Raw genomic sequence first — 18,418 nt, 5'->3', positions numbered from 1 at the left:
GGTCACCCCTGGTCCACCTTTATGGCGATATCTCGAAACTGCGTCCCCCTATGGAACTAAGGATAACTCCCTTTTAAAATTCTCATTAACACCTTTCATTTGATACCCATATCGTACAAACGCATTCTAGAGTCACCCCTGGTCCACCTTTATGGCGATATCTCGAAAAGGCGACCACCTATACAACTACCACCTCTCCCTTTTAAAACCCTCATTAATACCTTTAATTTGATACCCATATCGTACAAACAAATTCTAGGGTCACACCTGGTCCACCTTTATGGCGATATCTCGAAACGGTGTCCACCTCTGGAACTAACTACAAACAAATTCTAGGGTCACCCCTGGTCCACCTTTATGGCGATATCTCGAAACGGCGTCCACCTATGGAACTAAGGATTACTCCCTTTTAAAATACTCATTAACATCTTTCGTTTGATACCCATATTTTACAAACGCATTCTAGGGTCACACCTGGTCCACCTTTATGGCGATATCTCGAAACGGCGTCCACCTGTGGAACTAAGCATCACTCCCTTTTAAAATACTCATTAACACCTTTCTTTTGATACCAATATTGTACAAACAAATTCTAGGGTCACACCTGGTCCACCTTTGTGGCGATATCTCGAAACGGCGTCTACCTGTGGAACTAAGGATTACTCCCTTTTAAAATACTCATTAACACCTTTCATTTGATACCCATATCGTACAAACGCATTCTAGAGTCACCCCTAGTCCACCTTTATGGCGATATCTCGAAAAGGCGACCACCTATACAACTACCAACACTCCCTTTTAAAACCCTCCTTAATACCTTTAATTTGATACCCATATCGTACAAACAAATTCTAGGGTCACCCCTGGTCCACCTTTATGGCGATATCTCGAAACGTCGTCCACCTATGGAACTAAGGATTACTCCCTTTTAAAATACTCGTTAACACCTTTCTTTTGATACCCATATTGTACAAAGAAATTCTAGGGTCACCCCTGGTCCATCTTTATGGCGGTATCTCGAAACGGCGTCCACCTATGGAACTAAGGATTACTCCCTTTTAAAATACTCATTAGCACCTTTCATTTGATACCCATATCGTACAAACGCATTCTAGAGTCAACCTGATCCACCTTTATGGCTATATCTCAAAAAGGCGACCACTTATACAACTACCACCACTCTCTTTTAAAACCCTCATTAATACCTTTAATTTGATACCTATATCGTACAAACAAATTCTAGGGTCACACCTGGTCCACCTTTATGGCGATATCTCGAAACGGCGTCCACCTGTGGAACTAAGCATCACTCCCTTTTAAAACACTCATTAACACCTTTCTTTTGATACCTATATTGTACAAACAAATTCTAGGGTCACCCCTGGTCCACCTTTATGGCGGTATCTCGAAACGGCGTCCACCTATGGAACTAAGGATTACTCCCTTTTAAAATACTCATTAACACCCATACCGTACAAACGCATTCTAGAGTCAACCTGATCCACCTTAATGGCTATATCCCTAAATGGCGTCCACCTATAGAACTATGGCCCACTCCCTCATAAAATACTCTCTAATGCCTTTCATTTGATACACATGTCATACAAACACATTCCAGGGTTTCCCTCGGTTCATTTTCCTACATGGTTATTTTCCCTTATGTTGTCACCATAGCTCTCAACTGAGTATGTAATGTTCGGTTACACCCGAACTTAACCTTCCTTACTTGTGTTTTATTTAGTTTTTTCTTTTCATCTTTAAGCTCAATATAATGAATCGAATTCGTTGTCAAAATTAAGTTTGCACTAAAGTTGTTTCCTTCTTTCTATTTAAAACAAGTAAGGACGGGACTGTCTTCGGCTGTGCCGAAGACTTCATACCTTTCATGAATGGGGCTGAACACTAATCTTATCCCGTTCCAAGAAAGTTCAATATAAATAAGAGCTTATGCTTACCAGACCTCTGCAGTGTTTTTCAAGCTGAGCTTATAGCTATCTGGGAAGCTGGTCTCTATCTTATTAACCTATCTGTGACTTCCTCTGTTTTCATTTTTTCAGACAGCCAAGCTGCCATAAAATCCCTGCAATGTAGTGATACAGCGTCACTAGTGGCGTTAAAATACAGGGAAGCTCTAAACAAACCAAGCTGATAAAAGAAAAAAAAAATGTAAGGCGCGATAACCTCCGAAGAGATCTAAGCTTCTCTTCCAATTTGCGTCGTGCTCCTCTTGATTTTCCCTTCAAATTGGCCGGACGGGACCTACATGTTTTAAGCCGACTCCGAACGGCATCTGCCAGGCAGATGAGTTTTCACTGAGAGCTTTTCATGGCAGAAATACACCCGGAGCGCTTGCCAAACACTTGCGAGGGGCGACCCCGCTTAGAAAAATGTTCTTCTAATTGAAAAACCTTATTTCTAAAATTTTGATGTTGCTTTGCCCGGGGTGTGAACCCAGGGCATACGGTGTGGTAGGCGGAGCACGCTGCCATCACACCACGGTGGCCGCCACCAACATGTAGGTAGTCCAGGCAAATACGGACCAAGCTGGACGAAAAGAGATTGCAAACATACTTCTGAATCGCACCTCTATTAGCCCATTAGTGGATATTCTAACAGGTTATTGTCTTATGGGCGTCAATGCGGCTCATATGGGCCAGCAAACAAATGACTTCTGTCGCCGCTGCAGAGGCGAGGAAGGGATCGAAACCGCATTATCTATGCCACTGTCCCGCCCTGTTGAAGACTATGCACCGATGTCTCCGCAAACACTTCTTTGCATGCATTGCAGAGCTAAAATCCGCAAATATAAACGAAATTCTGCGCTACATTAGGCAAACGCACTTGTTTAGCTTTATGGGTATATGAACCACATTCTACAGAAAGGAAACAAGGACCCTTCATTGTATCAGAATGGCCTACGTGATTCTCCGCTTGGGCAGCGGGGGCGGCCACCTAAACCTAAACTAACCTTACCTATATATAATTCATGTACATATATTTTAAACGATTTTTCGCCATCCCTTGTCAATTTGGGTTCGAGGAAACCGTACTACTCAGATATACTTACTGTTTGTTTGATTGTTTATTATTTTGCAGTCGAATGATTTTAATTTGTAGATTTGAATGTTGTCAAACGCGCTCAGACCTCTTTATTTTCCTAACACGAGAAGGACCTGACCAGTTTTATTGATTATTTGTTCGGGAACAGTAATTTTTGATTCATAAGGTCAGACTCTGGTATGGTGCTGCGATTCCATGTGTTTTTGTTCTAGTCTCTAATGTGTTCTCGTATCCTCGTTCTTACTTGTAGCCCTATTTGTTATTGCATTGGTATTTCTAGGTACGCTTGTACGCGTTGCCAGCGAAACATATCGTTTGAATTAATATTAATTTTTAGTTTTTGCCTTGGTTTTTGCTAAATGTCGGCAACTTTCTTCGTGAACCTTCGTGTAGAAAAAAATGGGTACAATTTATTCGTATGCTGTAAATTATTGATTTGTCGCCCTGACACTCCCTCTCCCTCTCCCACTCACAATCTTATTCCTACTCCCTCTTCAATACCAATCTCACTGCCACTGCAACTCCCATTCCCACTCCAACTCCCACTTACACTACCCCTTTTTATAAACTTAGACGTTGGGGCAGCGCACTGCCCTCAAGTGGCCCAATGAAACCACGCTAATCCTGTGCTTGTACCCGCGGTACCGCTGTGCGGCATAACGTCACGTGGGGGAAGACGATTTAGTTGCAACAGCTTCGCATGTCCATTTCTCTGCATTCCCTTTCGGCATGCATCAATTGTTTCCGTACATAAGGGGAACTAAATTCCTAATAGAAGGCTCCTCTCCAAAAACTCTGTGTACAGAGAGTATTTCGCTGTGAAAACAAGGGCAGTGAAGTATTACGTGCTCTGCCTTTTCCAATTCGGCGGTGCAATCTGGGCAGAAAGGATCCTCCTCTATTTTGTTCTAATGTAGATACTCCTTGAAACCACCATGCTTACTCAATATCTGCGTAAGGTGGTACTTTAGTTCGCCGTAGTTCTCGTACAATTCTGCTATATTCCGAACTAACATGAACGTCCAGCGCATATCCCTCGATTCTTCACGCCTTTCTTGCCACCTAACTAATATTCATGAACTTGCGCTTTTCTTGACATCTTTAAATGGTCGGCTTATTCTTATGACACACAGAGCGGCCATTTCACTCGATACTCCCGCTCTCACTCCAACTCCCACTTCAACTCCAACGTTCATTCCCAATCAAAATCCATTCATTTCCCACTCCAACTCCCACTTAAACTCCAACTCCTCCTAATCTGCCCTCAACTCTAAGCTCTATCTGTAATTATTTCGCTTGAAGTGGCGAAATAATTCGATTGCCCCACAAATTCAATTTCGAAAATATTTAGGTACATTATTTTGTCCATCAATGGTTCCATTCAATACTTTGAGCAGCTTTAAATTTTGTAACTAAATTCGTTTGCACATTAACTCGCATTCATTTCGTACAGTCCTTAAAATCTTTGTGGTCATAAATTAAATTCAATCATACTTCATTTTCGATGATTTTCTTGTCTAGCATAAAATATGAAAACTTCGTTAAACAGCCAAATAAGTTGATTCGATTTTTCTCTTATTGCACTCAACCAAAGCTTTCAACAAAAAGTTTTTTCATCATTCTATGATTCACGACATTCTACAATTTTTTTCAATTCCAAAATACGATTATTAGGTTTTTTATGCTTTTTTGTGCATTTTGCAGTTTCTTCTACTTTTAGGCCAAGTGCACTTTATTAGAAATACATACATCCGCGTTGTTCGTCTTCTTCTTCATTCACTCATTCTCATTTCTATGCATCTTCCTATTTGATACTTGTTCAGCAAAACATTGCATTTCCTTCTTCGGCTAGTTTTGCATGCAACTCATCAACAATTACTGATAGCTTCTCAAAAGATACATAAACATGAGATAGATGCTGACCCTATACATATGTACATCTATGACATAGATTCTATGTATATTGTCATAATTTTCCATTATGTTCGGCCATTTGAATTGGTTCCATTTGAACTTTTTAGTGTGTAAATTACCTCATCCGCTGTGCGCTAGTATTTGCAGAGCTTTTTGCAATCTTATGCATCGTGGTACTTATTTATGTACATATTTACACGCTTGCATACTGCACTTTTTATTGAAAGAGTTCGCAAGTGCATTCATTGTTTGGTATTGGAGACTATGTCTTTCGAGTCGTGGCTTTGCATGCTCAAGTGCAGATTTATAATCAAATTGCATGAGTATATACTTTTGTGATGTGAGCATATAGAGGAAGTCATGCAATCTCCGAAAAAAGGGTGCATCATTATTATTTCACACGAAACTTACATACTTCTATTTTTTGGGATAAACGGATTTCGGACACCACCCCCAGGGGTTAGATGTTTACGCCGATCACTTTATCGGCGGCGGCGGCGTAGGCTCTATTATATACGCCGGTTTTCTTACTTTAAAAAGCTTGATTTTTCTATTAAAAAAAAAAATAATATTTAGGAAAGGTTTTGTTTGTATGTATTTAAGGAAATCAACGTGTTGGCCATTTCGGAAATATCCGGGGTTTTTGCCTCAAGATGCAATCCCGACCACCAGTCGCTACCACGCCTCCTGACCCTCACACGATATACCAGCACAGAATCTATAGGACTGCGACTTCGAACTCATACCTTCGTCGACGTCATTTTCCTAGAAGCTCTAGGTGTAGCTCCGAAGACTTTCCAACGGATGCTTTTGTCGCGTTATGCTGCCGAGCTACACCAGAGAAACACCTTGAAACGTTAGAGAGTGACCATTATGGATGACCGCGTACCTTCAGTTTTCAGACTGGTTCGACTGTCCACTACGTTAGGGTAGTAGCACATACGGTCATTATTTCGATTGTCTTGGCTAAGCTTTTGCTTCACCACTGTGAGTGTTCTTGCGAAGGGCAAAGCCTCACCTGGTAAATACATATATGTGCCTACGTATTCACATTTGTAAAAGGAGCCGTAACGTGTATGTGATATTTAAACTTGGTTGATAGGCTATAATATAGGCTGATTCACTCCAAGGGACTAGTTTTGGATGGGGCCGCCATCTTTATGTCAAACCGGGATACTTGGGTGTTGAAGGATGAAGTGTGAAAATTAAAATTAACATTTCAGACGCTATTATATAGTTTCGCAAATAAACAACAGATTTTTGAATGTAAGCCCAAATGATTTTTCAAAACCTTCTCATACGTACATATATCCTCACCTTAAGTATGAGGTAAGAATCATTTCAAAGAATCATTTGCATCGCTGATTTGGCTTATTCTTTCAGCCAATCTCAATATAAATTTTTTAAAAAAATCGGCACCTTTTTTGCTTTTTTTTTTAACAACTCTGTCCGTTAAAAAAAAAAACCGTCTGTCCGTTAACACGATAATTTGAGTAAATTTTGAGGTATCATGATGAAATTTGGTATGTAGATTCTTGGGCACTCATCTCAGATCTCTATTTAAAATGAACGATATCGGACTATAACCACGCCCACTTCGTTAAACAGCCATATCGAAAATTTCGAAAAACCGAAAAAATGCTATAATTTTTTGCCAAAGGCGGTTAAAGCGATGAAACTTGGTAGATGGGTTGACGTTATGACGCAGAATAGAAAATTAGGAAGATTTTGGACAATGGGGGTGGCACCGCCCACTTTTACAAGAAGGTAATTTAAAGTTTTGCAAGCTGTAATTTGGCAGTCGTTGAAGATATCATGATGAAATTTGGCAGGAACGTTACTACTATTACTATATATGCGCTAAATAAAAATTAGCAAAATTGGATGAAGACTACGCCCACTTTAAAAAAAATTTTTTTAAAATACTCATTACCATCTTTCATTTGATACCCATATCATACAAACACATTCTAGAGTCACCCCTGGCCCACCCTAATGGCGACATTTCGAAAAGGCGTCCACCTATAGACCTAATGCCCACTCCCTCTTAAAATGCTCAGTAACACTTTTCGTTTGATACCCATATCGTACAAACATTCTAGAGTCACCCCTGGCCCACCCTAATGGCGATATCTCGAAACGGCGTCCACCTATGGAACTAAGGATCACTCCTTTTCAAAATACTCATTAACAGCTTTCATTTGATACCCATATCGTACAAACATATTCTAGAGTCACCCCTGGTCCACCTTTATGGCGATTTCTCGAAAAGGCGTTCACCTATAGAACTAAAGCTCATTCCCTTTTAAAATACTCATTACCACCTTTCATTTGATACCCATATCGTACAAACACATTCTAGAGTCACCCCTGGTCCACCTTAATGGCGATATCTCGAAAAGCCGTCCCCCGATAGACCTAAGGCCCACTCCCTCTTAAAATGCTTAGTAACACCTTTCATTTGATACCCATATCGTACAAACAAATTCTAGAGTCAGCCCTGGTCCACCTTTATGGCGATATCCCTAAATGGCGTCCATCCATAGAACTATGGCCTACTCTCTCTTAAAATACTCTTTAATACCTTCCGTTTGATACACATGTCATACAACCACATTCCAGGGTTACCCTAGGTTCATTTTCCTACATGGTGATTTTCCTTATTTTGTCTCCATAGCTCTCAACTGAGTATGTAATGTTCGGTTACACCCGAACTTAGCCTTCCTTACTTGTTTTTAAATAACTTTTGAACAGTTAGAAAGAGTTAAATTTCGCAATTAGTTTCTTATAACTGGCGCATCCGTTGATACCACTTTCGATCATATGCCACCAATTTTCGACATGAACAATAAATGGCCTATACAGTCTTAAACGAGTAGAAAATATATTAACGCGCCGGACGCCGCACCGCCGCGCCGATATTTTTGACATTCGGCGGCGGTGTACGAAAAACGACCCTAATCGGCGGCGGCGGCGGCGTTTATCGGCGGCGTATATCTCTACCAGGGGTATACCTACTTCGACACTGATTATTCCCTCACCCCTCTCTGCTGTGCCACTACGTGCCAGTTCGTCAGCCAGCGCATTCCCCTATGTCCAGAAGCCCAGATAATGGATATTTCCAGAGTGTCGGTCAGCGCCGATAAGAGTTGTTTGCATGACCCTACCAGCTTTGAGCTAGTATATGGTGAGGCTAACGCCTTAATTGCTGCTTGACTGTCAGAAAGGATATACACACTGGATATCTGGTAGACATAATGTTTTTTCTCTCCTTCTCCTGATCCCTGTCCATTTTCGCCCATCTCTCTCCCTCTCCTTCTACCGCCAATGCTCTACCCCTACGTTTATCTTAACGTTCACCTCTCCCTCTTTCTGACCATTTCCTCTCTTCTTTCTCTTTCACTTACTCTTCCTCTTGTCCTCTCCCATTTCCCTCTTCGCCTTCCTTTTCCCGTTCTCCTTACAGAATCCAGTAAATTGTACTGTGCTGTGTTTTTCTCCCCTTATCCAGCTCCCTCTCCTCTCTTGCAACTCCCTCCCACTACCTCTCTCTCTTTCTACCGCTACCTCTACGTCTACCTCTCCCTCACCCTTTCTTTTCTTTTTCCTCCTTCTTTGTCTCTCACTCTTCCTCCCCTCTTCTTTTCACTATCCGCCTTCATTCTCCTTTTCTCCTCATGGAATCCCGAACTGTACCAATTACTTCCGGATGTATCACGACTTAAATTTTTTTTTCTTGGGTGCATGGCCCCAACCTTTTTTCAAAATAGGGTTTAATCTAACTCTAACCCCAGCTGGTTTATTGAAATCTTTGCAGGGGACTTTAAGCGATAAAGAAATTATTCAAAATATATGCTTACGTAAGATGGATAGCAGAAAACCGTTTGTTGCCCTTTACTCTTTTACGAAATTTTTATATACTACCCGAAAAAAAATTCACTAAAAATTCCTTTTCATAACGGCACGCTCTAGCTTGGGGGTAATCAATGCCACTGGAATCTTGAAACAAAAGATACAAACAAGCTGTGTATGCATACAAGTATGAAGAGCGGTAGAATGAAAAGGGGTGATTAAGTGGGTTACACATCCTATTCAGAACGATACTGTGCTCGCTATTTGAATCCATAGAAAAGTTCCTTAACTGAAAGCAATGCTGGTCAAATGCTGTCATTCCTTACTGTTCGCTACTTACCTTTCTAGGTATCTTATTGATCATGTATCTGCGAATGACGGATTGAAATGTATCGGTATCGAGACTTACAGCTCGCTCATTCCTCCCGACGAATGCATAAATGTTGACTCTACTCTTCTTCTTCCCAAACCAAATCGACTCCTCCTACTTTGGGGAGCATTGCTGAGAGTCAATTTGGTATGCCTGTCTTCTATACTCACTTCCGTATCGTCTTTTCACGCTTCGCATTTTTTTCCGTTTCCCTTGGTAGTCGTCGTTGCCCTATTCATGTCACGTAGAAAATCTCTGCAGCAGGTTTTCTAAGTGACATGAATAGGGCAGCGACTTTTATCGGCAATAATCCAGTCTTAAATTATAGATGCAGTTTTACCTTTAGTTTCCATGCTGATTAGTTGTGCGATTTTATTGCAACGTCCGGGTATGTACCTTTAACATCTCTATATTTTCTTAGATCTTGTTCTCGAGTTAGATAAAGATCTGGGTGCGATCACGGTGCACTACAAATGTGAATAAAATTTTATTTCCTAATTTCATAAAAAAACAAAAAAAAAAAAATAAATCAAAATCATGGTTCCAAGGCGAAGAGTGATGCAAAATCATTGTCTACTATAGACTATTCGGTGATTATCAGAGAATTTCTCCTCTTGCAAGGTAACGAGTCCTTCTGGCCACATTACTGCCAGAGATTTTAAGCCTCTTACAATGTCGTTTGTCTACTATTGTTTTGGCTCTAATACGGAAGTTCCCAACGAAGATCCTGGTGAGAAAGAAGCAAAATTATCCCGTCACTTCCGGTGCTTCTCTAGAATCAGCGTCACCGATTCGATGTACGTACCTCCTCCTCTTCGTTCGATTTCTGGTTACGCCCATTCTACTGTCTATTCACACTCCCAGAAAAATTCTGTTCAATCGTTCTCTGTTGTATCTTTATTGATGCAGTAAAGTAAGTAGATATGAAATTGAGAAAAACAGAAAAAGAAGAAGAACAAAAATGCAATGAAAAGCGTTTTAATTGTGTCTCAGAAATTTTGCACTTCCTGATTGAAGTTGTTATGTCTTTAGTATAGCGGGAGTTTTTTTTTACATAAACATCTACATACAAACATGCATACGTACATATGCGTATCAATTGATAGTTCAAAAGTCTACTTGTGCATGCCTAACTTCGTGTACAAGATGTTGCATCGAGAGGCAACTTGTTCCCAGTCGTTCCTTTTATTTGGCTAAACTGGTTTTAACTTTGGTGATGATGTTATAAATATACATACATGCATACAGATCTACAAAAATTACCTGAATAAATGGTTGCTTAGAGTTAGGATATTCGTAGAAGGAATTGAAAGCTCTAATCGGTTTTAAGCATTGTGTGTTCTATAGTGAAGCTTCGTTTATAATGTCTTTCCTTGTCTACTTTACATGAACTCTGTCCTTAACAGCATCTCCTTCAAACGTTTAGCATGATATTTTTGGGAAGCACTTTATGGTTTTGATCGAACTCAATGAAATCTACAAAGCCGAAAGGGTAAAAAGTTCAGTTTATTAGGGTGACTCATGAGAATATGCTTAGTAAAATTTTATTATACAATGTAGGTATGCATTTGAGTTCAGGGTAGTAGTAGAACGGTGCTAGATCCATCTTCCTTACATACATTCGCTAGACTATCGAGCCCAGAAATCTGAGCAGTCTTATCTGCAGTCCTGGGAATATGACAGCTTCTGCAGAAGAGGCTTGTTGACATAAGCCATCGTCGAAAGATACAATAGCACAGATTGGAGTGATTGGACCGCGGGATCTCGCAATAATCCAGGTATTCTTCGATTTTCCTCAGAAAAAACTCGTCTCGTTAATATCCATTTCAGAGCTTTTCTTGACTATCTCATCAACAATTTCATTAATCCCATTAATGCTGTTAAATTCCCTTGATGTTGCCAATTGGAGCCGATCAGCAAGCGCACAGCGACTGTGGCGCCATAACCGTTTAAATTGTTAAGCCCCAAATAAGTTAGTAAGAAGTAAAAATGCTTCGTCCGCCATGCCCCGTAGACTCTTTCGGGACTGGACACTTCCGTACAATATCAGGGCTTTCAAAGTTGGATCCTATTGTTTTTAAGACAATGATCTCTAGGAATATACTGTCTGTTCTTAAGCAGTTTTTTGCTCTATCTCTGGAAGACGGTGCAAAGCCAGAAAGCCAGTAATTGCAGCCCAGCCACAGTTTGCTTTAATATATTTGAGCCATTCATGAAGACGGTAATATCGGACCACTTTCTAACATAGTCCGTATCAGACACTAATCAAATATGTTACCAGATCTTGTAGGCAAAGCTGCTCTCGAACCTTGCTCAACACTCTCATCTGATGTTGCCTGGCTATGCTTCGCCAAAGCAACCAGGTTAGGTACGACCAGTTTCGTACAAGCCGGTGATAAGATTAACTCTCAGACCCAAACCGCTCTTTCGGCCAAAGGTTGCCGAATAATTGGGATCAATGATAGGTACTATGTCTCCGACTTTAATTGAATTGACTATTTTGAACGATTTAGAGCTTCGAGTACAGATGGGAAGATATTCATGCACCCAAAATCCAAAATGAGCTGCAAGTCGGCTGATATCAGTATAATAGCCATCGTTGTTCTTACCGTTTCATCTGACAAGAGCACCATTCTTTAGAACTGATCAAATGACATACCATGCATGATAAACGGCGAAAGTCCCCGAAAGGATAGATCAAAGATGGACTTAGAAGTATCTCTTCACATAGTTCAGTTAGTTCATAAAATTAAGTCAAAAAGACATGTATGGTCTAAAATTCTAAATTCCGCTATCCATTTGTGGTTTGTTCCTATACTGATGTGCCTAGCGTCAACTTAATCAACACTAGTTAGCCAGTACGTGCTGTTGTTTTTTTAACTGTAAAAATACTATCCAAAGATTGAGAGAGAGTTATGGATATGACTAGTCCTTTAACGGATTCAATCCGCTACGCTCCATTTATAAGTCGCGTCACACGACATACAACTCTATTGCGTTAATATTTTAATCCATTCAACCCGCCGCGACACTTCCTCGTTGGGGTCGCCAAGGTCCATCTATGTTTAGTGAGGTTATTCACTGTCCAATATGTATAATATTGTGGATGAGACGACGAGTCACTTCATACTTAAATGCCAGGCTTTTGTTAGCACTAGGTGAAAGTATTTCGGTGCCAGCTCACTCAGATCCCAAGGCCCAGAACAGTTTTTTTGAAGCTATAGTGTTGTCAGCCAATTTTAACAAGAATTTTGCTACCACATTAATGTATGCATATACTCTTGCTTGTTAGCCAATTGTAGTTACCACATTCCTATGAATATGGTCTGGAACTTGGGCCAAGTTCAAATCAGCTTGTCAGATAAACTACGCTTAAACTTATTCTGCAGTTTTTTAGTCTACGTTAATTGAAGTTTAGCAGGGTTTAACTATAGTTAACCTATCAGTTTTTTGCGTCCGTTCGCAATGACGTCGAATATACCGAACAAGCATTTGGGCTTGACAACCATTACAGCTCATATTGATAACTAGCACACTTCTAAAACCTAAAGAAACAGTGTCTCAACTTAAAAGCCATAACGCTCTCAGGAAAAAAAATTTTTTTTAAAAGCAAAAAATACTGTTACTTAAGTTCAAAAAAAGACAAAAACCCCCTTGTACTCAGTGTGGTTCTCTAATTGAACTCAAATGTAGGATTTCAATACTACAGTACATATTTCCAGGAAAATAAAATAAAACATGTATAATTTATTTTTAATTTACAACGTTTCATTACAGCTACCAACCAAGAGTTAATTTCTCACAATAAACGGCTGATGGTTTCGGTGGTACTACCTCGGAGAAGATTTTTTTTGAACTCCACCACATCCAAGGAGGATGTCAACTGGTGAAATGTGTAGGATATTTATTTGAGAGCTGTACATCTCTCAAAGTCTCTCAAAGGTTGGAGAATATCGTTAGCTTAATGTGAAAATGGGCTAAGTCATTTTATTTCAAAAATTGTATTTTAATATTTTAGTTTTTAATTTTTACGAGCTGTGGGCAGTGATGTGTGAATGTGCTAAGTCGTCAGTTGTTAAAAAGAATGTGCTAAGTCAACCTGTCAATAATATCAACGTATCAAAGTACATGCTTTGTTGTTGTTGTATTAACGATGAAGGTACTCCCCGAAGGCTTTGGGGAGTGTTACCGATGTTGGTGGTCCTTTGACGGATATAGATCCGGTATGTTCCGGTAACAAAGCACTATTAAGGTACTAGTCCGACCATTTCGGGAACAATTTATATGACCACATTAAACCTTCTAGACCATACCACCCTTCCCATCCTCTAGTTCCATGAGGAACTTGGGGCGCCACAGTCTCGGCTGTCAATGAAACAGGATTCGCCACGGGTAGGTGAGGTTGACAATTGGGTTGGAGAAGCTATATATTGTGCTGGCAACCCCTTGAGAGGGTTGCGCAACACAACCCTATGAAATTGGATCCACCCAATTGAGACGTGCCTTTGGTGTTTGATAAATGCTTTGCGCTGGCCATAATCTTCTTCAATTCTTACATGTCGATAACTACATGCATTCTTACAGACTAGTTAAAATCAGAAAACAATTCAAGCTTAAACTTATATAAGCTGTTATTAGGAATAGTAACATTACTGAATCGATTTGTAGATGGGAGGCCGTCTGGCCAGTGGAGCATACGTAAAGGAATTTTTGTAAACATTTTTTGAACTTTCTCAATTTTATAGGAGCTAGATTCATAGAAAGGATTCCATATTATTGAGCAATATTCAAGACAACTTCCGCCCAAGGATATATAAAGTGCATTCAACGTCATAGGGTCATTAAAGTCACTGGTGTTATGTCAACTGAACCCAGCTATTTGAACAAACTTTGAAATAATAAAGTCAATGTGACTAAGTAGAAAAAGAGAGTTTGGAGTCAACAATTACACCCAAGTCTTTACTCTCGTGACAACGATTACGAGATTTAGCATTTAGTTTGTAGATAAAGTATGTGGCAGTTGTCTTTTTGGAATAAGACACAACACAGCATTTGTTTGAATTTAAAAATAAATTATTGTCTGCGCACCATCCGGCAAAATAGTTCAGATCAGAACCGTGAGAAATAGTTTGACAAATAAATAGTATTTTTTGTGAAATATATAGTTTTAGTGTTATATTCAATCATTAAAGGTAAGGAGTGATGGGGAAACATTTGAGTAAAAAGTGCTAAGTCAGGAGAAAAATTTTGTTTTAAGTGCGGAAATAGCTGCTGGGTTAGCATACATGATTTTTATTTATCTTTTTCAAAGCTTCTACACTCAAAAGTGTTGCAATTAAGGTATCCTCATTCACAGATTTGAAAAAAAGGTTATTTCAAAAATTATGCATTTTTTTCGACTCCTGTAAAATTCGTAAAAGTTGACTTAGCACATTTTCACATTAAGTTAACGATATGTAGTTTGAGAATGACGTTGGAGATCAGCCCTAGAACAATAAATTTTACGAAATTTCTCAACGGTTGGGTAGTGATTGGAGAATGATGTTGAATATCAACTGGAGCACTATCAGGCGTGAGAATAATTATAACTATCAAGACCTAAGTAGATATGTATTTATCTAAGGCTGGAGAAATATTTGTTCTATGTTTGTTGGGCAGCTGTCGCCGTATCTACAAATTATCTAGATAATAAAAAAACCAATGTTTCCGTACAAAAAAGCCTACCCCAAAATTGTAACTGAAAAATTGCTCTGTAGTTTACCTGCAGCTTAAATCTGACTAGAGTTAAAAAAAACTTGGTATAAGCTTAGCTTAACCAACTATTGAAAAACCGGGCCTTAAATGAATCAGAAAGAGGTATGAAAGAAAGTGACGAAAACACGTAGATAATGATTTTTTTTTCTTTTTTTTTCAATTCTCTGCCATGCTGCGATTCCTAAAATGTTATGTAACTTTTGTTCTTGGATATACCGCTATCATTTAACAACATTTCCGTAAGTTTCTTAACAGTACATATTGCTACTGACTGAAAAAATCACAAAAATCACCGCGTAGATAAGAAAAGAAATAGGCAATTTTGGTCTCCCCGTTAACAATTAAAAGCATGAAAAAATGCTTTTATGACGAAATGACATAATAACACAACGGTTTGTGGTAATGAAGATATTGAGATAGATAAAATAAAGACAAACTCTAGAAGTTGTAAAAATGTGTATACATATATATGTATGTATATATCTTTAGCAACTTGAAAAAACAACCTAATTCGAGTTAGGATAAAAGTGATATTCTGGCTTCATAACAGAAATCCGTTACAGATCTCCCTGTGCTACTTACTCATAGCCCTAGCGCCAAATGGCAGCTACAAAATATTGGAAGTTACAATGGTGAATCGTGGCTAGCTTTTCAGATAAAGGTCTATGTATCGCCATTATCCTAACTCGAATTAGGTTGTTTTCTCAAATTGCCACAGATATGTATGGGTATTTGTTTGGGATAAATGTCATTCACTTCTTTTTAATGCCCTGAAATTGGGCTGACATTTTAAAAAGGTTTCCGAAAGCAGTTCTTTGTTAGTAAACTTGTAGTGATGAGCTCTATTATACCTTCATATCAGACTAACATTTTTTTGTTGGGCTCTATAATCTTATCATATTTCCCTATATATATATGTATATTAGGCCGGGTCGATTTGTGGGGAGGCAAAAAAATCGCCCATTGCTCTGTGAAAATCATATTCTAGGGATCAAAATAAGAAACTTTGCCGAAGGAACCATAACTCTAAAACGAATTCTGATGGCCCCCCCTTTTGGTCGTAGGGGCAAATTTTGAAAAATCCCACTTTGAAATGCCTATGTTTTTTCTTTTCGGAGTTTATTTTTCTCTTTAGGAATTTATTTAGTCAGAACATATGTAAATAAAAAAATGAATTTAACTTAGTAATAGAAAAGAAATAAAAAAAAATTATTATTATTAGCGTTTTTACAACCCCCTTTTAAAACCAAGGCATCACTGTGATGCATTTGCATGTCGTAAACATGGTTTTTTGGGTTTTTTATTCAACCGTTTTAAAAAATGAAGGTATCACTGTGACACAATTGCAGATCGTAAAATTGTTTGTGTTATTTTTTTTAGGCCACCACAAGACACAGCAGGTAGAATTGAAATTGCCCCTACCCAAAAGTTCGACCCAAAGGGGGGGGGGGGCATCAGAGTTCGTTTTAGAGGTATGGTTCCTTCGGCAAAGTTTCTTATTTTGATCCCTAGAATAAGATTTTCACAGAGCAATGAGCGATTTTTAAATCGTCCCGCCCTAATGTATATCCATAAATGCTTGTGGAATGCTATTTAATATATTTGAATCCGAAAAATGTTATAAGGATTATTTTTATGACATATTACCACACTTGTTTTTTTAAAACACAAACGTCCCACACATACATTGACATTAATATAGTCGCTCTCAAAAACGTGCCTCCCACCTTAAATAGCCATAAAACATACACGGTTTTGATTCGATCGACCTAAACTTTATGGATTACCTAAGGATAAGCTTGTTTGTAGATAGGTGTCACAAATTATTTATTTTAATTCTTTTTTTATACTCAGCGTGCTGTGCATACAGAGTATGTTAACTTTGATTGGATAACGGTTGGTTGTACAGGTATACAGGAATCGAGATAGATATAGACTTCCATATATCAAAATCATCAGTAACGAAAAAAATTTGGTTGAGCCATGTCCGTCCGTCCGTCCGTCTGTCCGTTAACACGATAACTTGAGTAAATTTTGAGGTATCTTGATGAAATTAGGTATGTAGGTTCCTGAGCACTAATCTCAGATCGTTATTTAAAATGAACGATATCGGACTATAACCACACCCACTTTTTCGATATCGAAAATTTCGAAAAACCGAAAAAATGCGATAATTCATTACCAAAGACGGATAAAGCGATGAAACTTGGTAGACGGGTTGACCTTATGACGCAGAATAGAAAATTAGTAACATTTTGGACAGTGGGCGTTCACCGCCCACTTTTAAAAGTTTTGCAAGCTGTAATTTGGCAGTCGTTGAAGGTGTCATGATGAAATTTGGCAGCAACGTTACTACTATTACTATATATGTGCTAAATAAAAATTAACAAAATCGGAGGAAGACCACGCCCACTTAAAAAAAATTTTTTTTTAAGTCAAATTTTAACAAAAATTTGAATATCTTTACAGTATATAAGTAAATTATGTCGACATTCAACTCCATTAATGATATGGTGCAACAAAATGCAAAAATAAAAGAAAATTTCAAAATGGGCGTGGCTCCGCCCTTTTTCATTTAATTTGTCTAGAATACTTTTAATGCCATAAGTCGAACAAAAATTCACCATTCGTTGTGAAATTTGGTAGAGGAATAGATTCTATGACGATAACTGTTATCTGTGAAAATGGGCGAAATCGGTGGAAGCCACGCCCAGTTTTTATACACAGTCGACCGTCTCTCCTTCTGCTCGGCCGTTAACACGATAACTTGAGCAAAAAACGATATATTTTAACTAAATAGTTCACGTACTTATCTGAAGTCACTTTATCTTGGTATAAAATATGGCCGAAATCCGACTATGACCACGCCCACTCTTCCGATATCGAAAATTACGAAAAATGAAAAAATTCCATAATTCTTTACCAAATATGAAAACAGAGATGAAACATGGTAATTGGATTGGTTTATTGACACAAAATATAACTTTAGAAAAAACTTTGTAAAATGGGTGTGACATCTACCATATTAAGTATAAGAAAATGAAAAAGTTCGGCAGGGCGAAATAAAAAGCCCTTGGAATCATGGCAGGAATACTGTTCGTGGTATTACATATATAAATAAATTAGTGGTACCCGACAGATGAAGTTCTGGGTCGCCCTGGTCCACATTTTGGTCGATATCTCGAAAACGCCTGCACATATACAACTAAGGGCCACTCCCTTTTAAAACCCTCATTAATACCTTTAATTTGATACCCATATCGTACAAACACATTACAGAGTCACCCCTGGTCCATCTTTATGGCGATATCTTGAAAAGGCGTCCACCTATACAACTAAGGCTCACTCCCTTTTGAAATACTCTTTAATACCTTCCATTTGATACACATGTCATACAAACACATTCCAGGGTTACCCTAGGTTCATTTTCCTACATGGTGATTTCCCCTTACTTTGTGTCCAAAGCTT

At 38.8% G+C, this 18,418-nt stretch overlaps 2 protein-coding genes across 6 annotated transcripts in view; one reads left to right on the top strand and one right to left on the bottom strand.

Moving 5' to 3' along the window:
- MESR3 (misexpression suppressor of ras 3) overlaps positions 1-18,418 on the top strand; it is a 398,359-nt gene that overhangs the window by 80,357 nt on the left and 299,584 nt on the right. The window lies entirely within an intron of this gene.
- IFT46 (intraflagellar transport 46) overlaps positions 1-18,418 on the bottom strand; it is a 161,302-nt gene that overhangs the window by 85,098 nt on the left and 57,786 nt on the right. Inside the window, exon 2 of the mRNA XM_067766924.1 lies at positions 10,460-10,672. The gene's annotated coding sequence lies outside the window, so the exon portion shown is untranslated. The remainder of the gene's footprint in view (positions 1-10,459; positions 10,673-18,418) is intronic.

Source organism: Eurosta solidaginis, chromosome 2 (assembly GCF_040869045.1).
Source record: "Eurosta solidaginis isolate ZX-2024a chromosome 2, ASM4086904v1, whole genome shotgun sequence".
Lineage (NCBI taxonomy): Eukaryota > Metazoa > Arthropoda > Insecta > Diptera > Tephritidae > Eurosta > Eurosta solidaginis.
The sequence above is the reverse complement of the archived record's forward strand: the minus strand, read 5'-3'. Positions and strand labels throughout refer to the sequence as shown.